Below are 17,819 nucleotides of genomic sequence, written 5' to 3' on the forward strand. Positions count from 1 at the left end.
ATAGATGGTGCTTTCTCATTGTGTCCTCACGTGGTAGAAGGGGCAGTCAAGCTCCATTGGGCCTCCTAAGGGCACAAATACTATTCATGAGGGTTCCCTCATTTTTAAAAATTTAATTTAATTTTAAGTTCTGGGATACGTGTACAGGATGTGTAGGTTTGTTACATAGATAAACGTGTGCCATGGTGGTTTGCGGCACCCATAAACCCATCACCTACATATTAGGCCCCACATGCAGTAGATGTTTATCCTGAGGTTCTCCCTCCCTACCCCTCACCTCCTGAGAGCCCCAGTGTATGGTATTCCCCTCCCTGTGTCCATTTGTTCTCATTGTTCAGCTTCCACTTATAAGCAAGAACATGTGGTGTTTGGTTTTCTGTTCCTGCATTTGTTTGCTGAAGATAATGGCTTCCAGTTCCGTCCATGTCCCTGCAAAGGACATGATTTCATTCTGTTGCGTGGATGCATAGTATTCCATGGTGTGCATGTACCACATTTTCTTTATCCAGCCTATCATTGATGAGTATTTTGGTTGATTCCATATCTTTGCTATTGTCAATAGTGCTGCAATGAAAATACACATGCATGTATCTTTTTAATAGAACGATTTAGATTCCTTTGGGTATATACCCAGTAATGACATTGCTGGGTCAAATGGTATTTCTGGGTCTAGGTCTTTGAGGAATCATCACAGTGTCTTCCATAATGATTGAACTAATTTACCTTCCCATCAACAGTGTAAAAGCATTCCTATTTCTTCACAACCTTGCCATCTGTTGTTTCTTGACTTTTTAATAATCACCATTCTGACTTGCACGAGAGGATATCTCATTGTGGCTTTGATTTGTGTTTCTCTAATGAACAGTAAGGTTGAGCTTTGTGTGTGTGTGTGTGTGTGTGTGTGTGTGTGTGTGTGTGTGTGTGTGTGTTGGCTACATAACTGTCTTCTTTTAAGTCCATTGCCTACATTTTAATTGGGTTGTTTCTTTTTTTCTTGTAAATTTTTCTAAGTTCCTTGTAGATTCTGGATATTCGACCTTTGTCAGATGGATAGATTGCAAAAATTTTCTCCCATCTGTAGATTGTCTGTTCATTCTGTAGGTTGCCTATGTCCTGAATAGTATTGCCTAGATTTTCTTCTAGGGTTTTCATAGTTTTGGGATTTACATTTAGGTCTTTAATCCATCTTGAGTTAATTTTTGCATAAGGTGTAAGGAAGAGTTCCAGTTGCAATTTTTGGCATATGGCTAGCCAGTGTTCCCAGCACCATTTATTAAATAGGGAATCCTTTCCCCATTGCTTGTTTTTGTCAGCTTTGTTGAAGATCAGATAGTTGTTGATGTGCAATCTTATTTCTGAGATCTCTGTTCTGTTCCATTGGTCTATGTGTCTGTTTTGGTACCAGTACCATGTGTTTTGGTTTGTAGCCTTGTAGAATAGTTTGAAGTTGGGTAGTGTGATGCCTCCAGCTTTGTTCTTTTTGCTTAGGATTGTCTTGGCTATATGGGCTCTTTTTTTGTTCCATATGTATTTTAAAGTAGTTTTTTTTCTAATTCTGTGAAGAGTATCAATGATAGTTTAATGGGAATAGTAATGAATCTATAAATTAATTTGGGCAGTATGGCCATTTTCACAGTATTGCTTCTTCCTATCCATGAGTATGGAATTGTGTTCTTGCTGATTTCCTTGAGCAGTGGTTTGTAGTTCTCCTTGAAGAGATCCTTCACTTCCCTTGTTAGCTGTATTCCTAGGTATTTTATTCTCTTTGTAGCAATTGTGAATGGGAGTTTATCATGATTTGGCTCTCTGCTTTTTATTGTTGGTATATAGGAATGCTTGTGATTTTTGCACATTGATTTTGTATTGGGAGGCTTTGCTGAAATTGCTTATCACCTTAAGAAGCTTTTGGGCTGAGAATAGATATAGGATCATGTCATCTGCAAAAAGAGACAGTTTTACTTCCTCTCTCTTTTTTTTTTTTTTTTAGACAGAGTTTTGCTCTTGTTACTCAGGCTGGAGTGCAATGGCACGATCTCGGCTCACCGCAACCTCCGCCTCCTGGGTTCAGGCAATTCTCCTGCCTCAGCCTCCTGAGTAGCTGGGATTACAGGCACGCGCCACCATGCCCAGCTAATTTTTTGTATTTTTAGTAGAGATGGGGTTTCACCATGTCGACCAGGATGGTCTGGATCTCTCGACCTTGTGATCCACCCGTCTCAGCCTCCCAAAGTGCTGGGATTACAGGCTTGAGCCACCGCGCCCGGCCGTACTTCCTCTCTTTCTATTTGAATACCTTTCTTTCTTTTTCTCGCCTGATTGCCCTGACAGAACTTCTAATGCTGTGTTGAATAGGAGTGGTGAGAGAGGATATCCTTGTTTTGTGTGGGTTTTCAAGGGGAATGCTTCCAGCTTTTGCCCATTCAGTATGATACTAGCTGTGAGTTTGTCATAAATGGTTCTTATATTTTGAAGTATGTTCCATCAATACCTAGTTTATTGAGATTTTTTTTATATGAAGCGATGTTGCATTTTATCAAAGAGCTTTTCTGTGTGTATTGAGATAATCACATGATTTTTGTCTTTAGTTCCATTTGTGTGATAAATTACGTTTATTGATTTGTACCAGCCTTGCATCCCGGGGATGAAGCTAACTTGATTGTGATAGTAAGCTTTTTGATGTGCTGCTGGATTTGGCTTGCCAGTATTTTACTTAGGATTTTTGCATCAATGTTCTTCAGGGATATTGGCTTGAAGTGTTTGTTTTTGTTGTTGTATCTCTGCCAGGTTTTGGTATCAGGATGATGCTGGCCTCATAAGCTGAGTTAGGGAGGAATTCCTCCTTTTCAGTTGTTTCAGATAGTTTCAGAAGAAATTATAACAACTCCTCTTTGTGTCTCTCTGGTAGAATTCAGTTGTAAATCCATGTGGTCTTGGGCTTTTTTGGGTTGCTAGGCTATTTATTAGTGCCTCCATTTCAGAACTTGTTATTGGTCTGTTTATGGATTCCATCTTCCTGGTTCCGTCTTGGGAGGGTGTATATATCCAGGAATTTATCCATTTCTTCTAGATTTTCTAGTTTATTTGAATAGAGGTTTTTATAGTATTCTCTGATGGTTGTTTTCCTGTGGAATCAGTGATGATATCCCTTTTATCATTTTCATTGTATCTATTAGATTCTTCTCTTTGCTTCATTGTTAGTCTAGCTAGCGGTCTATTATATTAACTTTTTCAGGAAACCAGCTCCCGAATTTATTGATTTTTCAAATGGTTTTTCATGCATCTATCTTCTTCAGTTCTGCTCTGATCTCGGTTATTTCTTGTCTTCTGCTAGCTTGGGGGTTTGTTTGCTGTTGGTCTTCTAGTTGTTTTAGTTCTGATGTTAGTGTGTCAGTTTGAGATCTTTCTTTCTAACTTTTTGTTGTGGGCATTTAGTGTTCTAAATTTCCCTCCTAACACTGCTTTAGCTGTGTCCCAGAGATTCTGGTACATTGTCTCTTTGTTTGAATTGGTTTCAAAGAACTCTTGATTTCTGCCTTCATTTCATTATTTACCCAGGAGCCATTCAAGAGCAGGTTGTTCGATTTCCATACAGTTGTGTGGTTTTGAGTGAGTTTCTTAATCTTGAGTTCTGATTTGTTTGCTCTGTGGTCTGTGAGACTGTTATTATTTCAGTTTTTTTGCATTTGCTGAGGAATGTTTCACTTCCAATTTTGTGATTGATTTTTAGAGTAACTGCCCTGTGGCACTGAAAAGAATGTATATTCTTTTGTTTTAGGGGGAAGAATTCTGTATGTATCTATCAGGTCCACTTGATCCAGACCTGAGTTCAAGTCCTAAATATCCTTGTTAAGTTTCCGTCTCGAAGATCTAATATTGGCAGTGGGGTGTTAAAGTCTCCCACTATTATTGTGTGGGAGTTTATGTCTCTTTGTAGATATCTATGAACTTGCTTTATGAATCTGGTTGCTCCTGTATTGGGTGCATATATATTTAGGGTAGTTCTTCTCATTGAATTGAACACTTTACCATTATGTAATACCCTTCATTGTCATTTTTGATGTTTCTTAGTTTAAAGTCTGGTTTGTCAGAGACTAGGATTGCAACCCCTGCTTTTTTCTGTTTTTCATTTGCTTGGTAAATTTTCCTCTATCCCTCTATCCCTTTATTTTGAGCCTATGTGTGTCTTTGTGTATTAGATGGGTCCCTTGAATACAGCTCACCGATGCTTCTTGACTCTTTATACAGCTTGCTATTCTGTGTCTTTTAGTCGGGGAATTTAACCTATTTACATTTAAGGTTAATATTGTTACATGTTAATTCGATCCTTTCATGATACTAGCTGGTCATTTTGCAGACTTGTTGATGTAGTTGCTTCACAGTGTCATTGGTCTTTGTACAGTATGTTTTTATAGAAGCTGGTAGTGATTTTTCCTTTCCATATTTAGTGTTTCCTTCAGGAGCTCTTGCAAGGCAAGCCTGGTGGTAACTAATTTCCTCAGCATTTGCTTGTCTGAAAAGATTTTATTTCTTTCTCAGTTATAAAGCTTAGTTTGGCCAGATATGAAATTCTGGGTTGGAAATTCTTTTCTTTAAGACTGTTGAATATTGGCCCATAGTCTCTTCTGACTTGCAGGGTTTCTGCTGAGAGGTTCACTGTTAGTTTGGTGGGCTTCCCTTTGTAAGTGACCTGCCCTTTCTCTCTAGCTGCCCTTAACATTTTTTCTTTCATTTCAGCTTTGGAGAATCTGATGATTGTGTGTCTTGGGGTTAAGCAAGAAGTTTCTTACTGGGGTTCTCTGAATTTCCTTAATTTGAATGTTGGCCTGTTCTTGATAGGTTGGAGAAGTTCTCCTGGAATATATCCTGAATTACGTTTTCCAACTTGGTTCTATTCTTCCCATCTCTTTCAGGTACCCCAATCAGTCACAGGTTCAGTCTTTTTATATAATCCCATCGTTCTCAGAGGTTTTGTTCATTCTTTTCCTTCTTTTTTCTCTAATCTTGTCTTACTCTCTTATTTCAGCAAGGTGGTCTTCAAGCTCTGAAATTCTTTCCTCTGCTTGGTCTAATCACTTATTGATACTTGTGGTTGCATCGTGAAGTTCTAATGTTTTTCAGCTCCGTCAGGTCATTTATGCTCCTCTCTAAACTGGTTATTCTCGTTAACAGCTCCTGTAATGTTTCATCATGGTTCTTAACTTCTTTGCATTGGGTTAGAACATGCTCCTTTAGCTCAGCAGAGTTTATTACCCACCTTCTGAAGCCTACTTCTGTCAATTCATCCATCTCAGCCTCTACCCAATTATGTGTCTTTGCTGGAGAAGTGTTGAGATCATATGGAGGAGAAGAAGCACTCTGGCTTTTCGAGTTTTCATCATTTTTTTGCTGATTCTTATCTTTGTGAATTTACGTAGGGCTTTGATCTTTGAGGCTGCTGACCTTTGGATGGGGTTTTGTGGGGACTTTTTTGTTGATTTTGTTGTTGCTTTCTGTTTGTTTTTCTTTTAACAGTCAGGCCCATCTTCCATAGGGCTGCTCCGATTTTTGGGGGGTCCACTCCAGACCCTAGTTTCCTGGGTCCCTCCCACTCCTGGATGTGTCACCAGTGGAGGTTGCTGAACAGCAAAGATGGCTGCCTGCTTCTTCCTCTGGGATCTCTATCCCAGACAGGCACCAACTTGACGCCAGTGTGAATACTTCTGTGTAACGTGACTGGTGATCTGGTGACCCCTGTTAGGAGTCTCACCCAGTTAGGAGGCACCAGATCTGGGACCTGTTTAACAAAGCACTCTGACTGTGTCTTGGCAGATGGAGTGTGTTGCACTGAGTGGGGGAGTCCCACTCATCCAGACTGCCCAGATTCCTCAGAGCCAGTAGGAAGAAAGACTAAGTCTGCTGATCCACATAGACTGTAGGTGCCCCTCCCCTCAGGGGCTCAGTACCAGGGAGATCAGGGTTCTGTCCCTAAACACCTGGCTGGAGTTGCTGAAATTCCTGCATGGAGGCCCTGTCGGTGAGGGGGGATGTCAGGGCCCGGCCTAAAGAAGCAGTTTGGCCACAGTCTGCTATATTACTGTGCTACATGGTGGAGGAATTCCTCCTGGTTTTAAACTGTCCACTCTTCCTGGCACCAGCAGGAGAAAAATGGCAGCCTGGAACTACAGTGATGGTAGTCGCTCCTCCCCACCCCCCGCCCTGGAACTCAGTCATCTTAGGCAGCAGGCAGCTACAGTGATGATGATTGCCCCTCCCCCGGGAACTTGGTAGTCTTAGGCAGTCTCCAGCCAAGTGGCCACTGAGGAATCTGCACACCTCTGTCCTTGGGACCCAAGGCCCTAGTGACGTGGGCTCACAATGAGGATCTCCTGATCCTTGCGTTGCACAAATCTGTGGGAAAAATGTCATTTCCTGGATGGGGTAGCAGGATCACTCACTACCTCCTTTGGCTGGGGGTGGGAGCTCCCCTTGTCCTGTGTGGCTCCCAGGTGGGCCGTTGCACCGCCCTGCTTTTCCTTGCTCTCTCTGGGTTGGACCAATAGCCTACTCAGTCCCAATGAGAGAACCCGTATACCTCAGTTGCCTGTGCAGGAGTCATTCACCATTTTTGTTCTCATGGGATGCTCCTACTGCAGCTGTTTCTAGTCAGCTGTCTTGGCCTTTCCTTATAAACTTGGCTCCATCCTTATAAATCAATCACCTTCTGAAAGTCCAGGTGCTTAGTACTATCAAACTGGGAATTAGGTTTCAACATATGAATTTTGGGGACAGACACATTCAGAACATGGCAACCACCATTCTGCTGTTTAGTTATATGTCTGGTTTGGCTGTTTTAGATTCTACATCTAAATGAAATCATACACTATTTGTCTTTCTGTGACTGTTTTATTTCACTTAGCATAATGTCCTTCAGGTTTATCAGTATCATTGCAAATGACAGAATTTCCTTCTTTTTTAATGTTGAATAATACTTCGTGTTGTGTATGTGTATACTACTATATGTGTGTATAGAGAAAACTTTTACTTACTCATTCTTCCATCAAAGGAGACTTTGATTGATTTCATTTCTTGGCTATTGTGAACAACATTGCAATGTACAGGAAAGTGCAGATAACTCTTTAAGATACTGATTTCATTTCCCTTGGATGTATACCCAGAAGTGGGATTGCTGGATTATATGGTAGTCCTATTTTTAATTTTTTGAGGAACCTCTATACTTTTTCCCTAATGATTGTACCATTTTATATTCTCACCAATACTGTACAAAGGTTCCCTTTCTTCCATGTTCTCACCAACACTTGTTGTCTTTTGACTTTTTAATTATAGCCATCCTAACAGGTGTGAGGTGGTATTTCATTGCGGTTTTGATTTACATTTTCCTGATCATTAGTGATTATATGCCTATTGGCCATTTGTATGTCTTTTGAGAAATGTCTATTCAGGTCCTTTGACCATTTTTTAAATCAGGTTATTTGTTTTTCCTGCTAGTGAGTTTCTTACGTATTTTGGAATGCCCCTTACCAGATACATAGTTTGAAAATATTTTCTTTCATATCGTAGGTTGTCCCTTCACTTTGTTGATTGTTTCCTTTGCTGTACAAAAGCTTTCTGGTTTGATACAATCCTGTTACTTATTTATTTTGGATATTAGCCCCTTATCAGATATATAGTTTGCCAATATTTTCTCCATACCATACACTGTCTCATCATTGATTCTTTTCTGCTCAGAAGCTTTTTAGTTTGACACAATCCCATTTGTCTGTTTTTTGCTTTGGGGATTATATTCAAATAATAATTGTCCAGACCAATGTTTAGATGCTTTGCCCCTATGTTTTCTTCTAGTGTTTTACAGTTTCAGGTCTTACATTTAAGTCTTTAATCCATATTGAGTTGATTTTTATGTAAGGTGTGAGATTAGGGTCCAGTTTCATTCTTCTGCATGTTGATATCCAGTTGTCCCAACACTATTATTGAGAAGACAGTTTTTTTCCTATTGTGTGTTCTTAGGACTTTTGTCAAAAATCAGTTGACCGTAGATGTGTAGGCTTATTTCTTGGCCTTCTATCCTATTCTATTGTTTAATGTGCTTGTTTTTATTTCAGTACTATGCTGTTTTGATTGCTATAGCTTCTGTAGTATATTTTGAAATGAGATAATATGATACCTCTTGCTTTGTTCTTCTTAGTAAAATTGCTTTGGCTATTCTGGGTGTATTGTGACTCCATATTATGTTTATGATTATTTTGTTCAATCTCTGAAAAATGTCATTGAAATTTTGATAGGAATTGTGTTGAATCTGCAGATCACTTTGTGTAGTGTGGACATTTTAACAATATTATTTTTTCTAATTCATGAGTACAAGATATTTTCCCATTTATTTGTGTCTTATTCAATAAATTTTTATAGTTTTTATTGTACATATATTTCACCTCCTTTTAAACCATTTATTCCTAAATATTTTATCTATTTATTTTTGATGCTCTTATAAATGGGATTGTTTTATTCTTTTTCAGTAGTTCATTGTTAATGTATAGAAATGCAACTGAGGCCGGGCGCGGTGGCTCAAGCCTGTAATCCCAGCACTTTGGGAGGCTGAGGCGGGTGGATCACAAGGTCAAGAGATCGAGACCATCCTGGCCAACATGGTGAAACCCCGTCTCTACTAAAAACACAAAAAATTACCTGGGCATAGTGGCGTGTGCCTGTAATCCCAGCTACTTGGGAGGCTGAGGCAGGAGAATTGCCTGAACCCAGGAGGCGGAGGTTGCGGTGAGCCAAGATCGCGCCATAACACTCCAGCCTGGGTAACAAGAGCGAAACTCCGTCTGAAAAAAAAAAAAAAAAAAAAAAAAAAAAAGAAATGCAGTTGATTTTTGTATGTTGATCTTGTATCCTACAACTTTACTGAATTTATTAATTCTAACAATTTTCTTGTGAATATTTTAGGGTTTTCTATACGTAAGATTATGTCATCTGCAAAGATACTATTTTTCTTTATCCTTTTTAGTTTGGATATCTTTTTTTTTCTTGGCTCATTATTTTAGCTAGAATTTCAGGATCATCCTGGATAGAAGTGGTGAGAGTAGATATCTTTATTTTGTTTCTGAACTTAGAGAAAAAGCTTTTGCTTTTCACCATCGAGTATTATACTAACTGCAGGATTGTCATATGTGGCTTTTATCATGTTGAGTTTCATTTTTTCTACACTTTGTTGATAGCTTTTTTAACCACAAAAGGATGTTAAATTGTATTGAATGCTTTTACTGCATCTATTCAATGATCATATGATTTTTATCTTTTATTTTGTTAATGTGGTGCATCAGATTTATTGACTTGTGAAGGATGAACCATTCTCATATCCGAGGGATAAATCCCATTCAGTCATGATGTGTGATCTGTTAATGTACTGTTGAATTCAGTTTACTACTATTTTATTGAGGATATTTGCATCTATATTCAACCAGATATTGGCCTGTAATTTTATTTTATTTTATTCTTTTTGTATGGCTTTGGTATCAGAGTAATATTGGCCTTGTAAAATGAATTTAGAAGTATTCTTATCTCTTAATGTTTTTGAAGAGTTGGAGAAGGATTGGTATTAATTCTTCCTTAAATGTTTGGTAAAATTCACCTGTGAAGCCTTTCTTTCTTAGGCTTTTCTTCATGGAGAGGTTTTTGATTACTGATTCAATCTTCTCACTCTTGACTGACCTGTTTCAATTTTCTTTTTTTCTTTCTTTCTTTTTTTTTTTTTTTTTTTTTTGAGACGGAGTCTTGCTCTATCACCAGGCTGGAGCACAGTGGCGCAATCTTGGCTCACTGCACCCTCTGCCTCCCGGGTTCAAGTGGTTCTTCTGCCTCGACCTCCCAAGTAGCTGGGACTACAGGTGTGTCCCAAACACCCGGCTAATTTTTGTATTTTTAGTAGAGACTGGGTTTCACCATGTTGGCCAGGATGGTCTTGATCTCTTGACCTCGTGATCCACCCGCCTCGGCCTCCCAAAGTGCTGGGATTACAGGCGTGAGCCACCGCGCTCGGCCCCGTTTCAATTTTCTGTCTTCGTGATTCTTGATAAGTTGTATGTTTTTATGAGTTGATTCATTTCTTCAAGGTTATCCAATTTGTTTCAGTATAATTGTTCATAGTCTTTTATGATTCTTTCCATTTTTGTAATACCAGTTGTAAGGTCTCCTCTTTTATTTATAATTTTATTTATTTGAGTCATCTGTCATTTTTCAGTCTTTCTTAACGTTTGTAAATTGTTTATCTTTTCAGAATACTGACTTGTTATAATATTTCACAGATTTTTTTCTCTTATTTTTCTGGTTTCTATTTGCCTTGTTTCTGTTCTGATTTTTATTATTTTTTTCATTTTGCCACCTTTTAGCTTAATTTCTTCTTCTTTTCCTAGTTTCTTGAAGTGTTGATTTGGATGTTTTAGGTGAAATCTTTCTTTTCTTAATGTAGGCATTTATCATTGTAAAATTCTCTTTTAGAACTGCTTTTGTTGCAGCCAGTACATTTTAGTATGTTGTGTTTCCATATTCATTTGTCTCCATGTAGTTTTTGATTTCCTTTTTTTTTTTTTTTTTTTTTTGAGACGGAGTTTCGCTCTCGTTACCCAGGCTGGAGTGCAATGGCACGATCTCGGCTCACCGCAACCTCCGCCTCCTGGGTTCAGGCAATTCTCCTGCCTCAGCCTCCTGAGTAGCTGGGATTAGAGGCACACACCACCATGCCCAGCCAATTTTTTGTATTTTTTTTTTTTTTAGTAGAGACGGGGTTTCACCATGTTGACCAGGATGGTCTCGATCTCTTGACCTCGTGATCCACCCGCCTCGGCCTCCCAAAGTGCTGGGATTACAGGCTTGAGCCACCGCACCTGGCCTTGATTTCCCTTTTATTTGTTTTTTTGACCCATTGGTTGTTCAGAAGTGTGATGTTTAATTTTCATACATTTGTGAATTTTTCAGTTTCCCTCTTGTTACCGATTTCTAGTTTCATACTATTGTGGTCAGAATTGCTGCTTGATAATATTTTATTCTTAAATTTTTTAAGGCTCATTTTGTGGCCTAACATATGACCTATCCTGGAGATTGTTATATGTGCACTTGAGAAGAATGTGCATTCTGTTGCTTTTGAATACAAAGTTCTATATATGTCTGTTAGGTCTATCAACAACTCTAGAGTGTTGTCCTGGTCTACTGTTTCCTTATTGATTTTTCTGTCTGAATGGTCTATCCGTGGTTGAAAATGGGGTATCGATGTTCCCTACTATTATTGTATTGCTATCCATTTCTCCCTTCAGTTCTGTTACTATTTACTTTATGTATTTAGGTGTTCTGATATTGTATACACATATATTGTTTTCTCTTTCTTCCTATGGCAAACCTGCAGTTGATAAATGCAAATGGAAATGTTTTTCCCTCCACTAAATATTTTTATAAATCAACATATCTCTTTAATGTTGCTTCTGTACTTTTCTGTCTGGTTGAACCATAGGAATGAAAGAGAAGGATGCCACAAATTATCTCGTTTAGTCCTAAGGCCTACACTTAAATGTCTTTTAGGGAGACTTGATAGAAGTATGTTTTATTGCTAAAGGGATGAAGTGGGACTGCTGAATAATAAAACCCAAGATTTATTGAGTTCTTATTATTACATATATACATTGCATTGTACTGTATGCTTTAAGCATTATCTCATGTGATCCTCAGAATAACACTATGAGAAGAGTACTGTCATTGTCTTTTATAGGTGAGGAGACTCAGGCCAGAGGTTAAGTAAACTGCTCAAGTTTACCCATGTTGTAGGTGGAAAATCTAGGATTCCGAATCTATGCAACATCAAAGAATGTTTTTTCTATCACAATACCTGTGAGAAATAGTTCTGTGTCCCTTCTGAGGAATTAATTATACCTGCTTAGTTTGTGGATTAAGCTATATTTGTTTTTGAAAAGTGTATATATCTGTTTTCTAATTTTATACCTTTCAGGAATTGTCACACTGTCTTCCACAATGGTTGAACTAATTTACATTTCCACCAACAGTGTATAAGTATTCCTTGTTTTCTGAAACCACAACAGCATCTGTTATTTTTTTTTTATTATTATTAATAGCCATGCTGACTGGTGTAAGATGGCATCTCATTGTGGTTTTGATTTGCATTTTTCTAATGATCTGTGATGTTGAGCTTTTCTTCGTATGATTGTTGGCCACATGTATGTATTATTTTGAAAAATGTCTGTTCATGTCCTTTGCCTACGTTTTAATGGTTTTCTTTTCTTACAAATTTGTTCAAGTTCCTTATAGATGCTGGATATTAAACCTTTGTGAGATGCATAGTTTGCAAATATTTTCTCTCATTCCGTAGGCTGTTTACTCTACTGATAGTTTCCTTTGCTGTGAAGAAGCTCCTTAGTTTACTTAGATCTCATTTGTCAAGTTTTGCTTTTGTTGCAATTGCTTTTAGCATATTTGTCATAAAATCGTTGTCCATTCCTATGTCCAGAATGTTATTCCCTATGTTGTCTTCCAGGGTTTTTATAGTTTTGGGTTTTATATTTAAATCTTTAATCCTGAGTTAATTTTTATATATGGTGTAAGGAAGGAGTCCAGTTTCAATTTTCTGCATATGGCTAGTCAGTTTTCCCAGCAATAACAAAGACATGGAATAAACTTAAATGTCTATCAGTGATAGACTGGATAAAGAAAATGTGGTACACATACACCATGCAATACTGTGCAACCATAAAAAAGAACAAGATCGTGTTCTTTGCAGGGACATGGATAAAAGCCATTATCCTTAGCAAACTAATGCAGGAACAGAAAATCAAATACTGCATCTTCTCACTTAAAAGTGAGAGCTAAATGATGAGAAAATATGAACATATAAAAGGAAACAACACACACTGGGGTCTACTGGAGGGTAGATAGTGGGAGGAGGAAGAGGATCAGGAAAAACAGCTAATGGGTACTACGCTTAATACCTGGATGATGAAATAATCTGTACAAATCTCCACGACACAATTTTACCTGTATAACAAACCTGCCCATGTACCCCTGAACTTAAACATTTTAAAAAAAGAGAAATATGTATATATCTGTTTTCTTTGTATACCTCCACAGGATATGAGACCATATACATATTTGCATTGTAATAATTAAATATTTTAGTATAAATTTTAATATATTAAAATAATTTAATTTCAAATAAAACATGCATGTGTGCTAATATCCTGAAGGTATTCAAATGGGTATTAAAACTGTTCTTGTATTGAGAAATTTGATGAAATTGCATCTTTGAAATAATAAACATTACATTCCATGGCATGTTTCAACCCTTGAGTTGCAAATCATTCAGGACATACTGAGTACCTTTTTTGTGCCAAGCATTCTGTAGAAGGGCCAGGTATTTACCAGTGATTAAGGCAGGTGTCATTACCCTCAGGGGGCTCATAGTCATTGGATTATTCCATATGGAGTTCCTTGTTTAAGAGTTATTTCTAAGGCTTCTATCACTCTTAAACATATAAATTACAGAGATTATTACTGCTTGTTGTGGTTAATTTTGTGTATCACATTGGCTAAATGAGGGATGCCCAGGTAGCTGGTAATACATTATTTCTGTGTGTGTCTGGGAGGGTGGTTCTAGAAGAGATTAGCATTTGAATCAGCAGACTGAGTAAAGAAGATCACCCTCATCAGTGTGGGTGGGCATCATTCACTCCATTGAAAGCCCTAAGAGAACAAAAAGGTAGAAGAAAGGTGAATTTGCTCTCCCTACTTAAGCTGGGACATCCATCTTTCCCTTCCCTTCCCTCAGGCATTAGTGCTCCTTGTTCTTAGCCTTTGGACTTGGACTGTAACTTACACCATTCACTTCCTTGGTTCTCAGGCTTTGGAGTTTGCACTGGAGCCCACTGTTAGCTTTCCTGAGCAGATAGATGGCAGATCGTGGAATTTCTCAGCCTCCATAATCATGTGGGCTCCTGGGAAGATGGCAGATCATGGGACTTCTCAGCCTTCATAATTATGTAAGCCAACCTGTCATAATAAATCTCGTTTTATGTATGTCTTTCTATCCTGTTGGTTCTGTTTCTCTGTAGAACCCTGACTGATATGCCATTGTGCTTTAAAAGTACATAATACGTTTGATTTCACTTATTCACAGCTAGAGGGGAATTTTCCTTAGAATTATATCTTGAGTCTCACCTCTATCTCATTTAGCTATTCAGATGGGATGTTGGACTAGGCTTTTGTGTTGATGCTGGAATGAGTAAAGACTTTTGGGGTCATTGGAATGGAATGAATGTATTTTGCATATGACAAGGACAGGAATTTTGTGGAGGTCAGTGGCAGAATACTCTTGACTGAATGTCTATGTCTCTCCCATATGTTGAAATCCTAGCCCCCAGTGCAATGGCATTAGGAGATGGAGCGTTTGGGAGTTGATTAGGTCATATAGCAGAGCCCTCCTGAATGTGATTAATGCCCTCATCTTTCAGAGACCTTAGAAAGCTCCCTTACCCCTTCTGACAAGGACACAACAAAAAAAAAAGTCTGTGAACCAGGAAACAGGCCCTCACCAGATACTACTTAACTACCCTTACACCTATTGGATTATTCAGTATGATTACAATGGAAGATGCGTCTTTCTACTTATAAAAGGCACGTATTCTCTAAATAAACAACTCCTAAGTACTTCAGTTTTGAGGATGGTTATTCTTCCTGAATCTTTGATTTCTCCCTCTCTACCTGGATTGTTACATTCAGCATAAAAGCACATGCTGTATCTCCTGTTTGAAAATGACCATAAAATTCCCACAATACTTCAAGCAATTGACTTGTTTTTTTGCTGGTCTTCAAACCCAAGTCCCTTAAAAGAGTACTATGTATTTGCTGTTTCTGCTTCATCACCTTCCACTCGTTCTTAAACGTACTCTATTTTAGCTTCCTGCCTCATCTCCTCACTGAAATTGATTGCTGAATCATCATGAACTCCATGCTGCCAGATATGGTCACTTCATACTCACCTGTTTTGACCTCTCAGCAGCTTTCATCGCAGTTGACTTCACCCTCTTTGAAAGATTCTTTTTTCTCAGCTTTTTGTGATTCTATTGTATCCCAGTTTCTCTCCTTACCCGCTGGGTACTCCTACTCCACTTCTAAATAAGTAGTTCTCAAATTTTAATGCACATTAAAATCACTTGGGAAGCTTGTTAAGAAGCCTAGGAATTTTTATCTTTAACCAACACTCCAGAAGATTATAATGTAGATAACTTACGAATCATACTTTTGAGAAACTCTAATCCTTTGTTCTCATTTCTGTGCCTTTCCTCTCCATATACTTTCTCCTTCGGAGAGCTCATCCATTTCTACTTTTGTCAATGCCTTTCAACCCTGGCTGCATAAAGTCACCTACGGAGCTTTTGAAAAATGCCAGCGTCCATTCCAGACTAATAAGTCACAAGCTTTGCAGATATATCAGAGTGGGGCTTTAGTACTTTTAAAGCCTTCCCAGGTTATTCCCATTTGCAGCCAGGATTGAGAACCACTAATCTGTAGCCATATAACCTGTATCTGTAGCTCAACCCTTTCCTCAGTGGTTTGAATCTTTGTAGTCAATTGCCTGCTTGACATCACATTGCTCTGTCTCAGACACCTCAAGCCCAAAATGTCCTATAAAGAACTGTTGATTCTGTACCCTGTCCTCAAGCACATTCTTACTCATGGAAGTTAATGGCTCATGACAAGAAACAGTGATAACAAACCCTGGGTAGGTGGGAGGGGGGAGTCTGATTTCCAGAGTTGCCAAATTACGTAACATGTCCAGTTCTCAACAAGAAATTTAAAGACACAGCCGGGCGCGGCGGCTCAAGCTTGTAATCCCAGCACTTTGGGAGGCCAAGGTGGATGGATCACGAGGTCAAGAGAGTGAGACCATCCTGGCCAACATGGTGAAACCCCATCTCTACTAAAAAAAAAAAAAAAATGTATATATATATATATATATATATATATATATAGAGAGAGAGAGAGAGAGAGAGAGAGAGAGAGAAAGAGAGAGAGAGAGAATGAGAGAGAGAGAGAGAGAGACAAGGAAATGGAAACTATGGTGCATATACAGAAAAAGTAACCATTAAACCGGAGAAAGCCCAGATGTTTGATACACTATGCAAAATTTAACAATTATAAATATGTTCACAAAACTAAAGGAAACCATGTTTCAAGAATTAAAGGAATTGTGAAAATGATGTTCACCAAATAGAGAAGATCAACAAAGAGATAAAATCTATATGACAGAATCAAATAAAAATGTTGTATTTGAAAAGTAATTCATTAGGGTGCAGGAGCATGGTGAGGGTGGAGCTCAAAAGCAGATTTGAGCTCACAGAAGAATCAGAAATCTTAAAGTAGGACACTTGTGAGGATCTACTCTGAGGAACAGAAATAAGGGGCAGAAACGTGTGGGACACCATCAAGTGTACAAACTTATACATAACGGGAGTTCCAATAAAAAAAGCCAGCCAGTAAGCATATTTTGAAGAAATAATGCCTGAAAACTTTCCAAATTTGATGAAAATCTGCATACTAAAACGTTCAATAAACTAAGTAAAATAAACTCAAATACGTCTACACCGAGACAAATGATATTCAAACTTGTAAAAATACAAGATAAATTTGAAAGATGCAAGAACAAAATGACTGATCAAGTGCAAGAGATCTTCAATAAGATTACTAATTTCTCATCCATAGAAAATAGAGGCCATACGGCATTGGGATGGCATTCAATGTGCTGAAAGGAAAAGATTCAAATAAGAATTCTGTAACTAACATGATTATTCTTCAAAAATGAAGGAGGAAAAAGATGACAGAATTCATTACTAGCAGACCCACCATATAAGAAACACTAACAGGTAATCTTTTAACCTGAAATGAAGGGATGCTAAGCAGTAACTTGAATCAATATGAAGAAATAAAGAACATCACTATAGGTAAATATAATACTCAATATAAATGCATTTCTGTTTGTAACTTTTCTTCTCCTATCTGACTTGAAAGACATCAGCATAAAGCAATAATGAGAAAACGGTTGATGTGTTTATAATGTATAAATATGTAATGTGTATGACAATGTTAGACCAAAGGATGGGGAGAAAACAGCTGTGTTGCAGCAAAGTTTCTGTCGAGACTAAGTTTTATTAATCTGAACTAGATTATTTTAAGATAAGATGTGAATTGTAGCTCCCAGGACAACCACTAAGAAAAATAACTAAAAATAAAATAGAATTAAGTAAATAAGGGAATCAAAATGATATACTAGAAAACATCAGTTTAACAGAAAAGAATAAAGTAATGGTAAAATAGAGGAATCAAAAAGACATGAGACATAAAAATATTATATTTACATTTACCTTAGGATGGTAAATGTAATATACTCACATTCATTAGGATTATACTCACATTCATTAGGATGGCTATAATCAAAAGGATAGACAATAACAAGAGTTAGTACAGATGTGGAGATATTGGAACCTTTTGTACATTGCTGGTAAGAATGTAAAATGGTGCAGATACTTTGGAAAACAACGTGACAGTTCCTCAAATGGATAAACATACCACTTACTATATGACCCAGGAATTTTTTTTGTCTTACAATAGGTTTAAGTGTACAGGTGGTTTTTGGCTACATGGATGAAGTGTATAGTGGTGAAGTCTCAGATTTTAGTGCATCTGTCACGCAAGTAGTGTACCTTGTACTAATACGAAGGATTTTTCTTACCCATCATCCCCCTCCACCCTCCCTCCTGACATCTTTA

At 37.9% G+C, this 17,819-nt stretch overlaps 1 protein-coding gene across 10 annotated transcripts in view; it reads left to right on the forward strand.

The window, feature by feature from the left end:
• LRCH2 (leucine rich repeats and calponin homology domain containing 2) overlaps positions 1 to 17,819 on the forward strand; it is a 174,185-nt gene that overhangs the window by 114,542 nt on the left and 41,824 nt on the right. For all 10 annotated transcript variants that reach the window (XR_012515668.1, XR_012515665.1, XR_012515670.1 and 7 more), the window contains one exon: positions 13,895 to 14,033. The gene's annotated coding sequence lies outside the window, so the exon portion shown is untranslated. The remainder of the gene's footprint in view (positions 1 to 13,894; positions 14,034 to 17,819) is intronic.

This window comes from Saimiri boliviensis, chromosome X (genome assembly GCF_048565385.1).
Source record: "Saimiri boliviensis isolate mSaiBol1 chromosome X, mSaiBol1.pri, whole genome shotgun sequence".
Lineage (NCBI taxonomy): Eukaryota > Metazoa > Chordata > Mammalia > Primates > Cebidae > Saimiri > Saimiri boliviensis.